The 9737-nt window shown below is 42.4% G+C and overlaps 1 pseudogene; it reads right to left on the bottom strand.

The window, feature by feature from the left end:
• Positions 1–3768: 3768 nt before the first annotated feature.
• LOC112129424 (small ribosomal subunit protein uS11-like) lies at positions 3769–4299 on the bottom strand (annotated as a pseudogene).
• Positions 4300–9737: the final 5438 nt, after the last annotated feature.

Here is a 9737-nt window from a genome sequence, read left to right as displayed (position 1 = left end):
CTGTCTCTACTAAAAATACAAAAATTAGCCAGGTGTGGTGGCGCTTGCCTGTAATCCCAGCTACTGGGGAGGCTGAGGCAGGAGAATCGCTTGAGCCCAGGAGGCAGAGGTTGCAGTGAGCTGAGATTGGGCGCCACTGCACTCCAGCCTGGGCAACAGAGCAACACTGCCTCAAAAAAAAAATTATGTGGATTTAATGAGTCAAGACAAGAGAAACACTTAGATTAGTGCCTGGCATACAGTATGTGCCCAATAAATTAGATATGGTGATGAGATTGTCATCGGTACTCTTGCTTGCAAATGGCCATCCTGACTGGATTCAACTAGGGCAAAAGGTGGTAGGTGGGTTATGGGCATAGTAACTCAGCTATGGACAGGATGGAACTACAGCAAGAAAGAGAGAGGTTCTCTTTCTCCTCCCACCTCTCAGCTTTCTTCTATATTCCTGCCAAGCATTTATTTTGTCTTTCTGAGAATGGCTTTCATTAGCCCCCATGACCACCAATAGGTAAAAGTTAGACTTTTCCCAGGTTTTTCACCAGCGAGGGCAGAATCCTACTTCCAAGTCCAGGTGGAAAAATCCTGAGGAACAGGAATGATTGGGTTGGCTTCTATCATGTTCCTGCCTCCTAGACCAATCACTGTGGCCAGAGTGGTGAGGTCCTATGATTGGCTGAGTTTTAATCACATGACTGTTGGACGTCCTATAATTGGCTCAGTTTTAATCACATGACTAAGGTCCCATGATGGGCTCAGATTCAATCACATGACTTTTCTTGGGGATTGTATGTATGGTTGACACGAAAGATAGAGCATTTCCCCAAAGAATGGACAGGCGGGGCAGACAGAGAAACGGATGTCTGTTATAGTAAAAGAAGAGCCCAGCGTATTTTCTAGCATGGAGCAGGACCTCAGTAGATCAGCCTGCATGTGTTAGACCCAGCCTCAAGGGTCCTTCTCTATAACATGGGCATCTCCTGTTACTACTAGTGAGGATGAAATAACATACTTTAGTACCTAGTAGTGCAGAAACGTATTAGGTGCTTTGTAAATTTCTTTGTCCTTCCCCTTTCTATAACCAGAGATGTAGAAGACCACCATATAAATAACTCAAATCATACACTGCTGGTGGGCATGTAAATTAGTTCGGCTGGTGTGTAAGGCAGTTTGGAGATTTCTCAAAGAACTAAAAATAGAGCTCCTGTTGGATTCAAGAATCCTATTACTGGGTATATATACCCACAGAATCACAAATCATCTTGCCAAAAAGACAACATATATTCTTGCCAAAAAGACACATATTCTCGTATGTTCATCACAGCATTATTCACAACAGCAAAGATGTGGAATCAACCTAGAGGTCCATCAGTGGTGGGCTGAATAAAGAAAGTTTGGTGCATATACACCATGGAATACCATGCAGCCATGAAAAAGAATGAAATCATGGCTTTTGCAGCAACATGGATGCAGCCGGAGGTCATTATCCCAAGCAAATCAATGCAGAAACAGAAAATCAAATACCACATGCTCTCACTTATAAGTGGAAGGTAAACATTGGGTGCACATGGACATAAAGATGAGAATGACAGACACTGGGGACTACCAGAGCGGGGAGGGTTGGAAGGGGTAAATGCTGACAAACTAGGTTGGGTACTATCTGTGCTCATTACCTGGGTGACGAGTTCAGCCATACCCCAAACCTCAGCATCATACAATATACCCAGATAACAAACTTGCACGTGTACCCCCTGAAACTAAATTAAAAAGTAAAAAAGAAAAAAATACCCAAAGCTTCTTGGGGAAATCTGCTTCAGAGCTGCCTGCCTGCACGACCCCAGAAACTCCAAAGCAAATGTAAGTTGAGAAACACTGCACTTACCACTTAGTAATTAGGCCGTGATTGTTGTTTATCTGTGCGCTGTACTGTAACTCCCTCTGCCTGAGGCTGGTGCTGGAGCTCGGAAAATACAATTTCCTCCAAACTAATTTAGTTTTAAGAGGAAAGTGAAAGTTTAAAGTAGTTTAATGTTTCAGCAAAACCATAATGGCTGGGGAAGATTGGACGATGTGAACCAATAAAGCACTCTAATTCTGATAATAACTCAAGGCTTAACTCTTCCCACATCAAAATCTATCCTGAAGCTGACACTTGGCACAGGACAACATGGTTTCGGGAGATGGTTGAGCAGTCATTCTTCTTTATTTATTTTAATTTATTTATTTTTAATCAACAGCATCACTTTTGACTTTAGTAGAGCCATAAAGACACAGCTGTTAATATCATTTATGGAGCCCTGTAGTTACACCTTTAGAGACAACCTCAGGATTTATTCGTTTCCATTTGCAAGTTTTCCCCAGACCCAGGGTTCTCAGGAGGAGTCCCATCCTTGGGCTGAACATGTAAGATAGTTGTTGAAAATCCCTGAGTCAAAACATTAATTCTAAAACTTGAAACCTCTGAGAGTCTCAGTTTCTCATGTACAAAATAGGCAGAAAGAGAAGGACTTCGTAGGGTTGTTGTTAGAATTAAATTGGGTAGTGATATAAGGCACTTGGCCAATAAGACTGAAGTGCTGGGGGCGGGGAGAGAGAGAGAGAGATAGAGAGAGAGAAGGGAGAGCAGGAGGGAGAACTAAGAACACAGCGTCCATTCTTTTGCTACACATTTTTATGTTTTTTTCAACTTTTATTTTAGATTCAGGGGGTATATATGCAGGTTTTCTTTGTTTGTTTTTAACCTCGTGTATTGTGTGATGCTGAGGTTTGGTGTGTGATTGAATCCATAACCCAGGTACTAAGCACAGTATCCAATAGTTAGTTTTTCAAACCTTGTCCCCTCCTGCTCTCCCTGCTCCAGTGGTCTGCAGTGGCTATTGTTCCCATGTTTATGCCCATGACTACTCAATATTTAGCTCCCACTTATAAGTCAAAACATGTGATATTTGGTTTTCTGTTCTTGTGTTAATTTGCTTAGGATAATTGCCTACACCTACATCCATATTGCTGCAAAGGGCATGATTTTTGCTCTTTTTTATGGCTGCATAGTATTCCGTGGTGCACATTTTCTTTATCCAGCCCATCATGGATGGGCCCCTAGGTTGATTTCATTGCTATTGTGTATTGTCTTTGCTATTGTGAATAGTGCTTTGATGACCATGTGAGTGCATGTGTCTGTTTGGTGGAATGATTTATTTTCCTTTGGGAATATACCCAGTAATAGGGTTGCTGGGCTGAATGGTTGTTCTGTTTTAAGTTCCTTGAGAACTCTCCAAGCTGCTTTCCACAGGGGCTGAACTAATTTACATGTTCATCAACAGAGGTTAAGTGTTCCCTTTTCTCTGCAGCCCCACTGGCATCCGTGTTTTTTGACTTTTTAGTAATAGCCATTATGCTTGGTGTGAGTTGATATTTCATTGTGGTTTTGATTTTTTGCCACACTTCTTGAGCACCTACTCTGTGGCTGGCATTATCACGGCACCCGAGGATCCATGAAGCCACAGGACATGGAACCTGACTCAAGGAGTTTCCAGTCTCACTGGGGATATAAGCAAACAATCAGAGGATCTCAGTCCTTCAGTGCTGTAGTGTTCTCATTTCTAAAGTGGTAATAATCCTGGAACCAGTTTCTTAGGGTTGTTGGTGAATTCAACATGTCAAGCTTTTAGAAGAGGCTCTGGCATATAATTAGTGCTCAGGGCATATTGGTTGGCTTTTTGTTTTCTTACAGCAAAGGAATTAATTAACAGAAAACATTTTGAGGAGCCGTGTTCACAGACGGCAACCACGGTGACTCCCCTTCCTGGGAGTGCTGTCAGAGGGAAAGTGGAGTGACGTCTTCAATCTGCCAGATCTTCACACCTGAGCAGGCAAGGGGCTCTGAGGGACATCTGGGCCCCAGGTCCAGGGGACTTGTTTCTGTTTCCTCCTGTGGCCCAGAGTTTGATGTGTAGGGCAGTGATGCCCAGCTCCTTGCACCTCTGGGCCACATCCTGGGTGGCTAGCGTGGCAGCTTATGGCGGGGATTCATCTGGGTCTGCCTACACCTTCATCCCACCAGTAACACGGCAAAGGGTTTCTTTTAGAGAAATATCTAAAAGAACACAAATCATGCCCTTTGCAGCAAATGGATGCAGCTGGAGGCTGTATCTTCCAGCCATGGACAAAAGTGACATGGACCAAAGTGTCAGTGAAGGATGCAAAAATTTGGCAGACACCAAATACATTCTCTCCTACACCCACCCGAGGTCCAAGGCTGATGACCTGTTCTTCCTTCTTTTTCTTTTCCTTTCGAGGTGCCATTTCTACACGTCGTCTTCCGCTTGCTGGTTTTTAAGACTGACAGTTTGCAAATGCTCCACATTTATAAGGGTGACCTAGAACTGGCAAAAGTCTTAGATGGCAAATCTCCAGTTCATGGGGCTGGCAGTGTTCAGCATTCAGAATTTCCTTATATAACAATGCTTGCATCGCTGATCTTGGTTTTTTGTTTTTTAAGTATATTTATGCATTGATACTGAGAAAAGCTTCCTTGTGATGATGTGACAAAACTGATTATTATCATACTTAAAGTATAAAACTTCCGCTTCCCCCAGTTAACCACTGTTCTGGTTTCTTTCACCGTGTATTAATTTTGCCTCTTTTAGAATTTAATGTAAATGGGATCATGGAGTATGTCTTCTTTTGAGAAAGGCTGATCCCCAGCGAGGCATCTTTGAGGCTCACTGTGTTGTGTGACATGCATTACATGTATCCACCTTTTTATTGCCAAATACTATTCCTTCCTTCCTCAGGGAGAGTGCTGCTAGTCTTGGGTTTGAGGGCCTGGGAATCCATGCCTCTGAACTCTGGTGACCCTCCTAACAGCTCTCGACTCCACTTGGTGGCAGAGAGGTATGAGAGAGGATGTGTGGGCTTTGGTTCTTGCAGACCTGAGTGAATCTTGGCTCTGCTACTCACTAGTTGTGTGACTCATCGTGTTATTAATACATAATCCATGCCCATTCTCAGTTTTTTCACCTGTGAAATGAGCAGGCTGGTACTTACTGTGTGGGTCACTGTCAAGAGTAAGTGAAATAATTTCCACTGTGGCTACTCAAGTCCAAACTTCTATTATCTTTTGCTGGGGCAACTACCATGGTTTTTATGCTTCCTCCTTTGTGCCTTATTATCAGTCTATTGCTCATACAGTGTTTATAGCAATGATTAGTAATGTAGATCAGATCCCATCTTCTCAAAAACTTCCAATGACTTCCCATCACATCAATTGATTGATTGATTGATTGACAGGGTCTTGTTCTGCCACCCAGGCTGGAATGCAGTGGTGCAATCACAGGTCGCTGCAGCCTTGAACTTCTGGGCTCAAGTGATCCTCCCATCTAAGCCTCCTGAGTATCTGGAACCACAGGCATGCACCACCATGCTTGGCTAAGTAAAGAACATTGTTTTTTTTTTTTTTTTTTTTTTTTTAAGAGACAGGGTCTCACTATGTTGCCCAGGCTGGTCTTGAACTCCCGGTCTCAAGGGATCCTCCTGCCTTGGCCTCCCAAAGTGCTGGGACTAGAGGCATGAGCAACTGCACTCAGTCCCCATTGCATTTAAATAATATCCAAGCTGTTTACCTTGGCCTGCCAGGCCCTTCATCATCTAGCCCGTGCCCTTCTCTCCAACCATATTTCCCGACTCTTCTTCACCATGATCTTGCAGCTGCATTGACCTTCTTTCTGTTCTTTAAAGCTTTGAGGCTGCTTACAACCTCAGGGTGTCACTCCTGCATAGAATCCATATCCCCTAGATCTTTGGAAGATTAGCGTCTTATTATCGTCTGGTGTCAGGTCAAACGTCTCCCCTTCAGTTTAAATGTCACCTCTTGCCTGACCAGGCTAAAGTTGACCCCTTCTCCTGTTTTAGTCAATTTCCTTCTCTAGTTACCCAATTTTATTTTCTTCATTGTTGTCATCATTAACAGATCCATCTGTTTATGGGTTTACCATCTCCTATCACATAAGTTCCATAAGGACAGAGGTCTTGCCTGAGGTATTCACTTCTGTATCCTCAATACGTAAAAGGGTGCCTGGCATATAGTTGATGCTTAACCAATATTTGTAGAATACATGAATGAAATGATGTCTTCAAGGTGTTTAACAGAAAAAACAAAACACAATAGTTGGCTTTCCTATGTTGACTACTGTGGTTTAGTTTTATTTATGTACAAATTTAAAGTGTTTCAGCGTTTATTCAGGGAGTCACCCAGACATTCCAACTACTTAGCTCCTTAACAGGCCTGCATGGCTTCTGAACGGCTCTCTCCTTTCTTGCCACTTCCCTAGAGAGCTCCTTGCTTCTTGGTGGCTTCCATCACCTACCTTGTCTCTTAAAATTGTAGGTGTTTTAATATTTGGTTTCTATGGCATTTCATGAATGCTCATACAGAGACAAGATATAAGGACATTAGATCTGCCACTCCACTGCCAGTCTTGGAGGGAGATATGAGTCTGGATCGCTTTGAATTGTTTGTTGTTTGCATAATGGCTCTCCTTTGTTCTCTGCTAATTTTATTAGAGTACCTTAATTAAACAAATGTGCCTTCAGGCAGTGGAGCCAGTTATAGCACCTCTGTTTACTAAGCTTTCCATGGAAAAAGGCGAAGCATGCATGCTTCCAGCGTTAAAAATACACATATAGTTGTTTAAAGCCATGGTCAGTTTGGGAATTTCACATCTCTCAGGACAAAGGTGAAGTTCAAAGAAGCAAGTTGTGTTTCCCTTTAAGGTTATCATTGTGATTGGAGGGGAGTGAATTGAGGAAGTTATTGCATAATCTCACAATTATGTTTGGTCTGTGATTCACATTTATGGGAAGGTAATAGGCAGCCAATAAAATCTTCTAAGATTATGACAGTTGAATGGTCTCTGCCTTGATTTATGTCTGACCAGGACGCTGATGACTATAACTATATGGTAGGATAGGTCTTAGCACCCACCTGACCTTTGTAGCTTTGCTTCCTGCCATTTGTCCTGATATGCTCTGTGTTTCAGCCAATTAACTTTTATATATACATAAGGGGTCTTCAGAAAGTTCATGGAAATGTGTATTTTCCATGCATAGTGAAAAAATTATGCTTGGATTTCTGTTTCTTTTTTCCACCAAAATAAACTTGTTTTAACTTGTTACAGTATGTCTAAACTCAATCTAGTTTAAGACACTCAGAAGGACAAGACATTCGTTTGAAAAGAGCCCCTCCCTGAGCAACATAAATTCTGCTAAAATTGAAGCAAGAACAAACATCAAATTTACGGTGAGACTTGGGTGGAAGAATGGTGCTTCATGAAAAGTTTATGGGGACAATGCCCCAAGGAAATCAGCAGTTTACAAATGGATAACTGGTTGTAAGAATATATGAGATGATGTTGAAGATGAAGCCCATAGTGGCAGACCATCCACATCAATCTGCGAGGAAAAAATTAATCTTGTTCATGCCCTAATTGAAAAGAATCAATCATTAACCACAGAAACAATAGCCAACACCATAGGCATCTCAATTGGTTCAGCGTACACAATTCTGACTCAAAAATTAAAATTGTCCCAGTTACTTGGGAGGCTGAGGCAGAAGAATGGCATAAACCTGGGAGGCGGAGCTTGCGGTGAGCCGAGATCGCGCCACTGCACTCCAGCCTGGGCAACAGAGCGAGACTCCATCTCACAAAAAAAAAAAAGAATTAAAAATTAAAATTGGGGGCCAGGCACAGTGGCTCACGCCTCTAATCCCAGCATTTTGGGAGGCCAAGGTGGGCAGATCACAAGGTCAAGAGATCAAGACCATCCTGACCAACATGGTGAAACCCTGTCTCTACTAAAAATACAAAAATTAGCTGGGCGTGGTGGAGTAAGCCTGTAGTTCCAGCTGCTAGGGAGGCTGAGGCAGGAGAATCTCTTGAACTAGGGAGGCAGGGGTTGCACCACTGCATTCCATCCTGGCGACAGAGTGAGACTCCATCTCAAAAAAAAAAAAAAAAAAAATTGAGCAAACTTTCTACTTGATGGGTGCCAAAACTGTTGTGTCCAGATTAGTTGCAGATAGGCAAAGAGATTTCAATGAAAATTTTAAACAAATGAGATCAAGATCCTAAAGCATTTCTCAAAGAACTGTAACAGGACCTAAAACATGACTTTATCAGTACGATTCTGAAGACAAAACACAATCAAAGCAATGGCTACCAAGAGGTGGAAGTGGTCCAGTCAAAGGAAAAATGGACTGGTCAAGAGCAAAGGTCAAGGCAATACTTTTTTGAGATGCTCAAGACATTTTGCTTGTTGACTTTTTGGAGGGTCAATGAATGATAATATCTGCTTAGTATGAGAGTGTTTTGAGGAAGTTAGCCAAAGCCTTAGCAGCAAATCACCTGAGAAAGCTTCACCAGAAATTTCTTCTCTATCATGACAATGCTGCTGCTTGTTCTCCTCATCAAACAAAGGCAATTTTGCAAGTGTTTCGACGGGAAATCATTAGACATTTCCCTTATAGCCCTGATTTGGCTACTTCGGACTTCTTTTTATTTCCTAATCTTAAAAAATCTTTAAAGGGCACTCATGTTTTTCCAATTAATAGTATAAAAAAGACTACATTGAGTTGGTTGAATTCCCAGGACTCTCAGTTCTTTAGGGATGGACTAATGGCTGGTATCATTGCTTACAAAAGTGTCCTGAACTTGATGGAAGTTATGTTGAGAAATAAAGTTTATATTTTCATTTTTATCCTTTTTTTTTTGTTTTGTTTTTTGAGACAGAGTCTCACTCTGTCACCCAGGCTGGAGTGCAGTGGCATGATCTCGGCTCACTGCAACCTCTGCCTCCTGGGTTCAAGTGATTCTCCTGCCTCAGTCTCCCAAGTAGCTGGGATTACAGGTGCCTGCCACCACACCTGGCTAATTTTTGTATTTTTAGTAGAGACAGGGTTTCACCATGTTGGCCAGGCTGGTCTTGAACTCCTGGCTTCAAGCAATCCTCTTCCCTTGGCCTCCCAAAGTGCTGGGTTACAGATATGAGCCAATGTGCCCGGCCCATTTTTATCTTTTAATTCCACTTTTACATGAACTTTTTGAAGTCCCCGTGTGTGCGTGTGTGTGTGTGTGTGTGTGTGTGTATGCATGCATGTGTCCTAAAATATCTAAATTCCAGAAAAAAAAATCTTTCTCTTTTATGTGTGCTTTAATCATGTGGTATCATTTCTGTTCTCAATGTATTTTCCCCTTCTTTCACCTGGAAAACATTCTCCAAGATCAGGCTCAAATTTCATCGGCTTTACCAAGTCTTCCCAGATTGTCCAGAGGCAGTTCCCTTGCTGTATTAGTCTGTTCTTGCATTGCTCTAAAGAAATACCTGATACTGGGTAATTTATAAAGAAAAGAGGTTTAATTATACAGACTGTATAGGAGGCATAGTTGGGGAGGCCTCAGGAAACTTACAATCATTGTGGATGTTGAAGGGGAAGCAGGAACGTCTTACAAGTCTGGAGCAGGGGGAAGGGAGCAGGGGAGGTGCTACAGACTTCTAAACACCACTTAAACAACAATCTTCGGCCACAGACTGACGGCTGCACTGTCGGCTTCCCTGGTTTTGAGACTTTTTGACTCGGATTGAGCACTACTGGCTTCTTTCTTCCCCAGCTTGCAGATAGCCTGTCTTGGGACTTTGCCTTATGATTGTGTGAGTCACTTCTCCCTAATAAATTCCCTTTCATA

Source organism: Pongo abelii, chromosome 18, assembly GCF_028885655.2.
Source record: "Pongo abelii isolate AG06213 chromosome 18, NHGRI_mPonAbe1-v2.0_pri, whole genome shotgun sequence".
In the NCBI taxonomy this organism is placed as follows: Eukaryota; Metazoa; Chordata; class Mammalia; order Primates; family Hominidae; genus Pongo; species Pongo abelii.
Note: the sequence above shows the minus strand (reverse complement) of the source record. Positions and strands in the feature narration are given on the sequence as shown.